Source organism: Macaca fascicularis, chromosome 13, assembly GCF_037993035.2.
Source record: "Macaca fascicularis isolate 582-1 chromosome 13, T2T-MFA8v1.1".
Lineage (NCBI taxonomy): Eukaryota > Metazoa > Chordata > Mammalia > Primates > Cercopithecidae > Macaca > Macaca fascicularis.
Genome location: NC_088387.1, coordinates 102128000 through 102140037, shown reverse-complemented (window position 1 = coordinate 102140037; position 12038 = coordinate 102128000). Strand labels below are relative to the sequence as shown.

The 12038-nt window shown below is 45.3% G+C and overlaps 1 pseudogene; it reads right to left on the bottom strand.

Moving 5' to 3' along the window:
* Window positions 1-243: 243 nt before the first annotated feature.
* Window positions 244-8525, bottom strand: LOC102127414 (small ribosomal subunit protein uS9-like; annotated as a pseudogene).
* Between the last annotated feature and the right edge of the window lie 3513 nt (window positions 8526-12038).

The following is a 12038-nucleotide window of genomic DNA, read 5'->3' as shown; positions in this document are numbered from 1 at the left end:
AATAGCATGATCTTGGCTTACTGCAACCTCCGACTCCCAGGTTCAAGTGATTCTTCAGCCTCAGCCTCCTGAGTAGCTGGGATTACAGGAGCCCACCATCATGCTCAGCTAATTTTTGTACTATTGTAGAGACAGAGTTTCACCATGTTGGCCAGGCTGGTCTCGAACTCCTGACCTCAGGTGATCCGCCCACCTCAGCCTCCCAAAGTGCTGGTATTACAGGCATGAGCCACTGCACCTGGCCTATTGGTAGGATTTCTAGTAGCAAGCACAGGCACCAGAGTTTCCAAACTTTTTGGACTCACAGCAAAGGAGGATGGCTACCAGCAAAGTCTGGTCGTTCTGGATGAGGAAGTCTTTGATCTCCTTCTTGGAAGCCTCATCCATATATTTCTGGTAATAGGCCACCAGGGCTTTGGAGATGGACTGATGGACAGCACAAATCTGGGCCACATGACTACCACCCTTCACATGGACACAGATGTTCACACCAGCAAATCGCTCTTTGCCCAGAGCAGAAGTGGTTCCAGCAGCTTGTATTGCAGCATGCGCAGCTCGATCATCTCCAGAGGCCACCCATTCACCTTGATGAGGCCATTGCTGTGTTTGCCATGAGTCACAGCTGTGGCCCTTTTCTTGCATCCAAAGACCTGCGCATATTGCAGCAGGCCCTTGGACAGCATGGCTACAGGCATATATTAGAGATCCTCACTGCACGGTGCTGCAACCAGAAAAAGGAAGAAAATTATTTCAAAAAGGAAATACATTTGTGTCTGTTTGCAATCTCTCTTCCATGATGCTTTTTAAAATGAGGTAGCAGACACCTGTGTCAGCTGCTGCTGAGAGTTGAATTAAGTGAGGCAAGAGAAATGTAACATTTGCATTTTGCAGCACAGAGACCATCTTGTCAAGAGCAGTTTCAGTAGAGTGGTGGAGACAGAAGGGAGCTGGAATGGTGTGAGTGGCTTAACATGATAATAATAGCTGAATTTATATAAAACTTACCATGCGCCAGACACTGATCTAAGTGCTTTACATATATTAATCTGTGCAACAGCTCTTTGAGGTAGGTACAATTATTATCCTATTTTACAGATAAGGAATAGATCTTTAAGTAATTTGCCCAAGATCACACACATTAGGAAATGATAAAACTGGAATTTGAACCCAGACAAAACTGGTTGATCTGGCTCCAGGGAATAGAGACAACCCTTTTGAGAAGTCTTGTTATAAATAAAGAGTGTATTAGTTAAGATAAGTACAGACGTTATAACAAATAAACCACCAAAATCTAGGCAGTTTAACTAAATAGAAGTTTATTTCTTCCTCTTTTAAATTCCAGTCAGTGATAGGAGTGGGAGAAGTGAGGATAGAGCTCTGCTCCATACAGTCTTTCAGGGATCCAAGCACTTACCTTATGGCCTAGATATCTTCAACACATGGCACCCTTAGTTTCCCTAGGTGTCAACATCAACCTGGCAGAAGAGGAAAGAGAATGTGGAGGATCGTGTAGAATTTTATGGGCCACGCCTGGAAGTTGCATACACCACTTCTGCCCACATTCTGTTATCCAGACCTCAGTCTCATGTTCCCATGGGTTATGCTAAAGGAGCCGGGAAGTGTGGACCCTGGCTGGGCAGCCACTGCCAGCAGCAGCGCTACACTGTGCAAAGAGGCCATGGATTTTTGGTGGACAGTTGTCTGTCTGCCCCAATGAGCAAAGACATGGTGAGAAAGATATGTGTGAAAGGAGATTTGTTTTTGAATGTGGGAAATACTGGAGCATGTTTGTGTACTGACAAGAATGACGGAGTAGGGAGGGGGAATCTAATGATGCAGGAGAGAGAGGATAATTGCAGGAGCAAAGTCCTCAGCAAGGTGATAGCAGATGAAGGGATTGTCCTTTGAAAGGAGCTGGAGGGAGGTTGGGAGGTTGGCAGGGTGAGGGAAAATTGATGTTGGCACATGTTCAAGAAGGATTGGAGATTTCATCGTGGGAGGCACAGTTGTCCCTGGCTGAGGGCTTCTGGTCTTTTTTGGTTGAAGTGTTAAGAAAGGTCATCAGCTGGATGTGACGTGGGGAAAGGATATGGGAGATGGGAAGTGCGAGAATGTACAAAATAATCATTTTAGACAGAGAAAAGAAACTTAGTAGAGAAACACTTTAGAATTACCAGGTTGTGTTGCGTGACCATTTGAGGTTTGTGGTTATGCATATAAAATGAAAATTACCTCCAGAAATTGTGTGTGTGTGTGTGTGTGTGTTTATATTAATAGTGTTTATCATTCTCTGTGTATTATTTAGCAACTTGCTTTGTCTCTTTCCTATGTGCTGTATGTTCAGTATTCTGCAGAATGGATGCACCAGAGTTTATTCAGCCATTCCCCAGTGATGACAGCTAGGTCATTTCCAGTTCTTTACTACGACAAGGAAAGCTGCAGCAAGGATTCTTTGCCTGCTGCCTCGTGCACACATGACTGTTTCTCCAGAGATACACTAAGAAGTAGATTTGCTGGATCATAAGAGAAGTACACTTGAAGTTTTAGTAGCTTCTATCAAATTGCCCTCCAAAGTGACTTCACTAATTGATACTCCCATCAGCAGAATATGAGAGTACTGCCCACATCTTCATCCACCCTACATTCAATCAAACTTACTATTTTGCTTGTCTGGTAGAATAAAAAATGGTCTTTCATTATTTTAATTTACATTTCCTTTATTATCAGGGATATTGCAGCTTCCCATAGATTTTTGGCCATTTGAATCTCTCCTCTTGTGATTTTTCCTTTCATATTCTTTTCCTGTTTTCTTGAGCATTGTTTACTTTTTCATATTGACTTATAGCAGATTTTTACATATTTTGAATAGTATTTGTATATTGTAATTATTACAATTTTTTTAGTTGGTTGCTAGTTTTCAATTTTGTTGATGGTGTCTTTTTTTTTTTTTTTTTTTTTTAAGAGACAGGGTCTCACTCTGTCACCCAGGCTGGAGTGCAGCAGTGCAATCATAGCTTACTATAGCCTCAAACTCTTGGGCTCAAGTGATCCTCCTGCCTCTCAAGTAGATGGAACCACACGTGTGCACCACCACACCTGGCTATTTTTTTTTTTTTTTTTTGTAGAGACAGGGTCTCACTCTATTGACCAGGCTGGTCTCCAACTGCTGGACTCAAGCAATCCTCCCAGCTTGGCTTCCTAAAGTGCTGGGATTACAGATGTGAGCCACTGCACTGGGTCATGTTGGTGGTATCCTTTTATGTAGTTAAATTTATTGATATCTTCCTTAATGCTTTTATATTAAGTGCCTTATTACACAAGCTTTCCCTATCACTAATTCATAAAAATAATATCCTATATTTTCTTCTAATTCTTTTGTAGTTTTTAAAAATAAACTTTTAATTTTGAGATAATTGTAGATTCACATGGAGTTGTAAGAAGTAATATAGAGAGATCCATGTTCCCTTTATCCAGTTTCCACCAATGGTAACATCTTGGAATATCACAACTAGGACACTGACATTGGACTTGACATTGATACAGTCAAGATACAGAATGATTTTCCCACCACAAAGAGCCCTTGTGTTGCCCTTTTAGAGCCACACCCACTTCCCTTTCCCCACTCCCCCACCCACTGCCACCCCCTCTTTAATTCTGGCAACCACTAGTCTGCTCTCCATTTCTATGATTTTGTCATTTCAAGAATGTTGTATAAAAAGGATATACATAAAAGGAATCAACTGTATGGGACCTTTTGAGATTGACATTTTTTTCAGCCAACATAATGCCCTGAAGATTCATTCAGGTGGTTTTGTGTATCGATAGCTTGTTCCCTTTTATTGCTGAGAAGTAATCCGTGGTGTGGTTGCACTCCATTTGCTTAACCATTCATTGAAGGATATCTGGGTTGTTTCCAGTTTGCAGATATTTTTGTATAAGTTTTTGTGTGAACTTAAGTTTTCATTTCTCTGGGATAAATATTGAAAAGTACAATTAAGACTTGTGATAGATGCACACTTAGTTTTTTAAGAAACTTCCAAACGATTTTCCAGTGGCTATGCCATTTTACATTCCCATCTGCAAAATAAAAGTGATCCATTTCTTCGTATCCTGGTCAGCATTTGATGTTGTCACTATTTTTTATTTTAGCCATTTTGATAGATGTGTGGTAATATCTCATGTGGTAGTCTTGGCACTTTCCTAATGGCAAAGGATGTTGACCATCTTTTCATGTGCTTATATCCAGAAGTACACCATTTTTGGCTAAATGTCTGTTCATGTCTTTTGCCCATTTTTGAATTTGATTCTTTGTTTTTCATTGTTCAGTTTTGAGAGAAATTTATGTATTCGAGGTGCTAGTCCTTTGTGTTTTGCAAATATCTTCTCCCAATCTTTAGATTGTCTTTTCATTCTCTGTACAAGATCCTTCACAAAGCAAGTTTTCAGTTTTGATGAAGCCCAATTTATCGATGTTCCTTTTATGGATAATACTTTTGGTGTTAAGGCTGAGAACTCTGTCTAGCCCAAAACCACAAAAATATTTCTCACATGTATTTTCTTCCTAAAAGTTTTGTAGTTTTAGGTTTCACATTTATGTTTGTGATTCATTTTGAGTTAATTTTTGTATACAGCCTGGAGTCTAGGTCAAGTTTCACTTTTTTACTTATGGATGTTCAATGGTTCCAGGACCATTTGTTTACAAGGCTACCCTTCATCCATTGGATTGCATTTGCATCTTTTTCGAAACTCAGTTGGGCATATCTGTGTAGGTCTATTTCTGGGTTTTCCATCCTTTACCATTGATTTATGCTTCCATCCCTCCACCAATACCACACAGTCCTAATTATCATAGCTATATAACATCTTTTCTTATGCATTTTTCTTCCATGTGAATATAATCATCACCTTGTCTATGTTATTTTATTTTATTTTATTTTATTTTATTTTATTTTATTTTATTTTTTTTTTTGTGAGACGGAGTCTTGCTGTGTCGCCCAGGCTGGAGTGCAGTGGCCGGATCTCAGCTCACTGCAAGCTCCGCCTCCCGGGTTTTTACGCCATTCTCCTGCCTCAGCCTCCCGAGTAGCTGGGACTACAGGCGCCCACCACCTCGCCCGGCTAGTTTTTTGTATTTTTTTAGTAGAGACGGGGTTTCACCGTGTTAGCCAGGATGGTCTCGAACTCCTGACGTCGTGATCCGCCTGTCTCGGCCTCCCAAAGTGCTGGGATTACAGGCTTGAGCCACCGCGCCCGGCCTACCTTGTCTATTTTAATGAAGAATTCCAGTCAGATGGTTGTTGGGATTGCACCAAATTTATAGATAATTTTATAAGAGATATTTTTATAATATTGAAATTTCCCAGTGTAGTAGAATATATATCTCCCTTTATTTGGGTTTTCTTTCATGTCCATCATTAAGTTTTATGGTTTTCTTCGTAAGTTTCTTCCATTTCTTTTCAGCACTGGTACTAAATATTTTGTGAATTTTAATTGTGCTGTACAGACAATTTATTAACATATAATATCAAGTGGTCACTATCATATAGGAACACAGCCTTTCACACAGCTGTTCCCATGAGATACTCAGGAACCCTCTGTGGTAAGCAATGTTTGAACCGTCTTATGGAAGAAGAGACTGAAGCTCAGAGAAGGAAGCCTGGGGCCAAATGCAGATCCCCCGGCTCTAAGTGCCAGGCACAGAAAGCTTCCACTCCAGGGAAGGCTCTCGAATGTGAAGATAGTGGAGCTGCAGGGTCTCCCTTTGGCTTACAGAGTGTGGACCCAGCAGACAGTTCATGGCCTCCCAGCGAGGCTCCAAGAAGACCTAACTAGAGCCCCATTTTTCCTGCTGCTTCACCTTTGTCTCTCACAGGTGAGGTCTGCCTTTCTCTTCAGGGGGACAAGTGCCTGACTCTGTGACCAAGGCAGAGCCCAACTTGGTAAATGGATGCTATGGTCATTAAAAGATTAGAGAATCATTAAACCCTGGGTTTGGTGATGGGGGTCAGGTGGCTGAGCACTCCCTGAGGACAAGATGAGAGATTCGTATGGAGGAGACAGGTTAGAACCAAATTCCTGGCTTGGGCAGCAAAGAGGTTGAGGAATGAAGGAGACCAGGGCGAATGATGACACCCTGTACAGGGAGGCAGGCCAGAGAGCAGAAATTGAGGGGTCTGGCCAGTGGTTTGGGAGGCACATGAGGTGCGGTGCGGAGTGGGATGGTCTGGGAGTCTGAGGAGCAAGAGAGCTGTAGATCACATCTGTGGGTTAGAAGTGAGCTGGGGGAGCTTCACCATGTGTGTGATCCTTGGCTTCTCTGTTTATTTCCTTGCTTATCTCACTCAGGATTCATCATGGTGTCAGTAAGAGACCTAGTCTGTGTCAGGAGGCCAAGCGAGGCAGGATGGGTACCCTGGGGCCAGCATCTTGCAGAGGTGTCAGTGGGAAGCAGAATGAGAGAGTTCCTCAGAAAGAAGGAGACTCGAGGCTGGAATCCCACCTACTCTTCCTTGCCTGAAATACTCGTTTCGGTTGCACCAGGCAAATTCAGGGTTTGCTACTAATGATGTTGATTTAGCTTCTTAGCTTTGTGATCATAGCTATTTTCCCATCTGTAAAATATGGATAATAATTCTACCCAGTTCCCTAAATTGTAGAATGCTCATCACTGGAGATTCGGGGTGGTAGAATAGATTATTTTATGCAGTACGTGGCCATACCTTTAAACAATGATAAATAACACAGTGAGAAATACATCTCTTTTTTCTTTTCCCCCAGATTTGCCTGATGACGTAAGGAGAAAGTCTCCTCCTCAGAATGCCTCAGCCTCAAACAGGGTATCCAAAAGGCAATGCAATGATAACATCGTACTGAATTTTGCAGATATTTATGACAAGTGATAATGAATATAAAACTTCCTTTAAAGGTTAAGTGGGTTTGAGCTGTACACGGTGGCTCACGCCTGTAATCCCAGCACTTTGGGAGGCCAAGGCAGGCAGATCACTTGAGGTCAGGAGTTGGAGACCAGCCTGGCCAACATGGTGAAACCTTGTCTATACTAAAAATACAAAAATTACCTGGGCGTGGTGGTACGTGCCACGAGAATTGCTTGAACCCAGGAGGCAGAGCCTGCAGTGAGCCGACATTGCACCACTGCACTCCAGCCTGGGTGACAGAGTGAGACTCCGTCTTTAAAAAAAAAAAAAAAAAAAAAAAAAAGGTTAATGGATTTAAGCTTTTCTAAAGGTAATTGATTTAAAAGAAAATTGATTTAAAGAAAAATAAGAAATCGTACAGGTGGTGTGCAAAAGACAAGGCAGAAATCTTAAATGTGGTAAGCAAAGGATCCAAGTTTGGGGTGCAGGGTAGTGGTGTGGGGAGGTGTAAATGGAAATAACATGTTCAAAGACTCGGCCCAGTACCTGGAACATAGAAAGGGCTCTGTCAATGATGCATGACAATAACTGTCGTTTCCCTTCAAGTGAAGTTTGCCAGATTCAGCAAATAAAATCAGTGCACTCCCAGTTTAATTTGAATTTCAGATAAACAATAGGATTTTGTAAGTATAAGTATGTCCCATGCAATATTGGGAACATACTCATCCTTTAAAAAGTATTTATTATTTGATTAAAATTTAAATGAAACTGAGTGACCTGTGTTTTATCAGGCAGCCCTACTTCTCATGCCTTCCCTGGAATGCAGGTGAATTGGACATGGCTTAGAGACCCTGGGATGTCACTCGGGCTGCCTGTCGCCCACCACAGACTTGGGCAGAAGATGATCAGGGGATGTGGAAGTTCCTGAGGAGGCCACAGCATGCCGAGAGCAGCCTCCAGCCGGGACACTAGACACCCCTGCCCTCCCCACAACCCTGGCTTGGCCATTTGACTCTCCGGTTTCCTGTGTCCTGTCTTCCACCTGTCTGTGATGGGGAGGGGACCAGAGTGGCCCGGGAGGGAAGTGTGTTACAGACATAGAGAGGAGCTAGGAACACTCAGGATTCCGCTACGTGATGTTGAAGGCCTTCCACAGGGACCTGAGCCCAGAGGAAGAGATTTTACGAGTATCAAGCTGAACTCGGTCCTCCTCTCCACCTCGCTCTCCTGTCCGCGCTGAGCCAGGCAAGGAAACCTCTTCCATGCATAGAAGGGCGGGAGCTTGGCCCGCAAAGGGGACTCAGGCTTTGTCACTTTTCCTTTCATTACCCTCCCTGGCCATGCTGAGCAGAGGTTCTCTGCCAGGCCACAGCGGCAGATGTCCTGGTCCTTCTCAAGGATCCATCCCCACATACTCACACACACCACACTCACAGCACACACACCACACTCACCACACACTACACATACACACCACACACACTCACAACATACACAACACACCACCTACACACCGCACTCACCACACACCACACACACTACACACACGCCACACACACCACACTCACTACACACACCACACACCACACTCACAACACACACACTACACTCACACACACCACAATCACCACACACCACAATCACAACACACACACCACATGCCACACATACACACCACACACACCATACACACACACCACACTCACCACACACACAACCACATACACACTGCACACACCACACTCACAACACACACCACACTCACCACACACAACCACATATACACCACACACACACCACACTCACAACACACACACCACATTCAACACACACACCACGCTCACCACACATTCACACCACACACACCACACTTATGACACACACACCACACTCACAGCACACACACCACAGACACAGCACACTCACCACACACTCGCACCACACACACCACACTCACAACATACACAACACACCACCCACACACCACACTCACCAAACACACACCACACTCACCAAACACACACCACACACACACCACATACACACCATACTCACACACCACATTCACCACACACAACCACATACACACCGCACACACCACACACACCACACACCACACATACCACAGACACAACATACACAACACGCTCACCACCCACACACCACAGTCACCAAATACACACCACACACAACCACATATACACCACACATACCATATACACACACCACACTCACAACACACTCACGCCACACACATACCACATACCACACTCACCAAACACATCACCCTCACCACACACTCCCACCACATACACACTACATTCACAACACACACTCATACCATACTCACAACACTGACATCATGCACACACCACGCTCACCACACTCTTGCACCATATACACACCACACTCACAACACACAACACACTTCCCAAACACAACACACACACTATACAACAACACACACTGACACCATACACATACCACACTCACAACACACACCACGCTCACAACACATAAAACAACACACACTCACACCACAGACATGCCACACAACACACAACATACCCTCATGGCACACTCACTACACACGACTCACACCGTACCACACTCACAACACACAACACACACTCGTTCTATACTCAATATACACTGACACCACACACATACCATACTCACCACACACTCACATCACATACACACCACACATAACATACTCACATCACAGACTCATACCACACAATACACACTTACAACACACAACACCCACTCACATGACACACCACATACATATACCACAGTCACCACACTCACACCACACACAAACTCAAACACACATCACACCGCACATTCATACCATACTCACACAAAACACACAGCACACTCATACCACACCCACACCACACACACCACACTCAATACATGCACCACATTCATATCACACTCACAACACACAACACACTCATACCTCCCTTACAACATGGATTCACAACACACACAACACACCACATACAGCAGACACTACACACACCCACACTCACCACACACAACACACTCAAAACACACACAATGTACACATACACAGCACACACATACACACATGTATCCACGTTCACACCACACACATCACACAAGCATACACACACACACCACAGACATACACACATATAGTACACCCCACATATCCACACCACACCATATACACACACCGCATGCATATACAACACACACACACACCACACATATGCACCACACATATATACACACTCACAACACACACACACACACACACCCCTTGTCAGCTTCAGCAAAGCATGACTGACCCCTTCCACTTACTAACTCAGCTCTTTTCAGGGGATGGGGATCTTCAGCTCAAGACTTCAGAGGACTTCAAGCAATGCTCCCGGTCTCTGAGCTGAGAGGCCAAGCAGTAGCACGTGGTCATAACTGCCCCGGCCTGTGTGCTCAGCTCCCCTCCCCTGCCCCATGCCGCTGTATCTCTGTGCTCTACGGTAGAACCCACTTCAACTCTCCCCATCTCCTGGGGGCTGACCCTGCCTGCCGGGGACATCGTGAGGGAGCAGAGTTTAAATGAGACGCACTCTCATTTAAATTAGCAAGAGCCTGTCACAATCTAGGGAGAAAGGCCTCAGAAATCTGTGGATGCTCATGTCTGGAAAAGGGCGACTGTGGTTCATACCAAACTGAGAAGAAAGAGATTCATGAGCCCCGCCTGCCCCATGGCATTGATCAGCCCCGTTACTCACATCCACAGAGTAGGGTGACACAGCCACTGTCTAATGCTTACTCATGCACTGCCTTCTAGCTTGGGTGTCTGGGGTGTGTGTGTGTGTGTGTGTGTGTGTGTGTGTGTCCTTCCTGGATAGACTGAAATCCCTCTACAGCAGAGAGACCTCTCCTTCCTCAGTGGCCTCACAGAGATACAATAGGTGCATAATAATTACTGCCTGCCCTGCTCAGAGCTTCTGAGCATTCCAACGTGTGTGTGTGTGTGTGTGTGTGTGTGTGTACAAGGTAGTCTAGCTCCCATATTTGCTCTTAATGGTGTTATAATTTTTTTTTTATTTTTTTTTGAGAGGGAGTCTTGCTTTGTCACCCAGGCTGGATTGCAGTGGTGTGACCATAACTCATTACAGCCCCATACTCCTGGGCTCAAGCGATGCTCCACCTCAGCCTCACAAGCAGCTGGTACTACACGGGTGCGCCACCACACCTGGCCTGTGTTACTACCACTGCACACCTTCCTGTCAGTCTTTCAGGCACAGACAGAGGGCCCTGAAGCAACCATAGACAGTCCTTTATTCCAGAGTCGTGTCTCCCAGTCCATTGGAAGCCTCAGTAGAAGGAGGTCCCCTGTGGCTCCTCCACTCCATTCCTTTTACCCCCTTGTCCCCAGATGTCCTCACAGGGACCCATTCTTGAGATCACAGGGGAGAAAGCCTCCCACTCAGGCCTCCCTCTGTATCCAGGCGTGGCCACTCAGGCCTTCTGCTCCTCTTCTTCAGGCCCTGCCTTGGCTGTTATGTCCTATCCATCCTCTCTCAGACTCTGCCCAGAGAATGAGGGGGTCTGACTTCAGATTTCACAGACAGAACATATCCCAGGAATGTGTCCATCACATCGCCCAGTCGGCCCCTGTCAGCATGAGGCCAGCGTGGAATGAGGCTGAGTCTCTATCTCTTCACTTGGAGTCCAATGCCCATCCGTGGCCATCCAATGGCCAACGCTGTGTGCCAAGGATATAGGGGTTGGCCAGGCCCAGAAAAGGGGATGTGGGCAGTGTGGGAAGAAAGAAAAAAGCCCTCCAAATACCTGAGGATGGGCACAGTGGGCTCCATGAGCCAGCCACAGCTCACATTGCTGTCTTTACCTTTCCCAACTTGGTGGGTAGGGTGGGGGTGCCCTGAGCACTGCACAGGAAGGAGGGTGCTGCAGGGCCACCACAGCTGTGAGCGGCATTTGGCTGAGGGATAAACCCTCCCCAGCCAAGAATGCCTCCCCTGGAACCTCCCCTCCCTGAAAGCCTAGTGGCAATTCCAGCAACACGGGGGTCAGGCAGTGCTAGACTGGGGCGAACTAACAGAGTCTCCTCCGTGGGAGTCGTTTCCCCTAATCCCCCCTCGAACAAAGGCCTGAGATAGC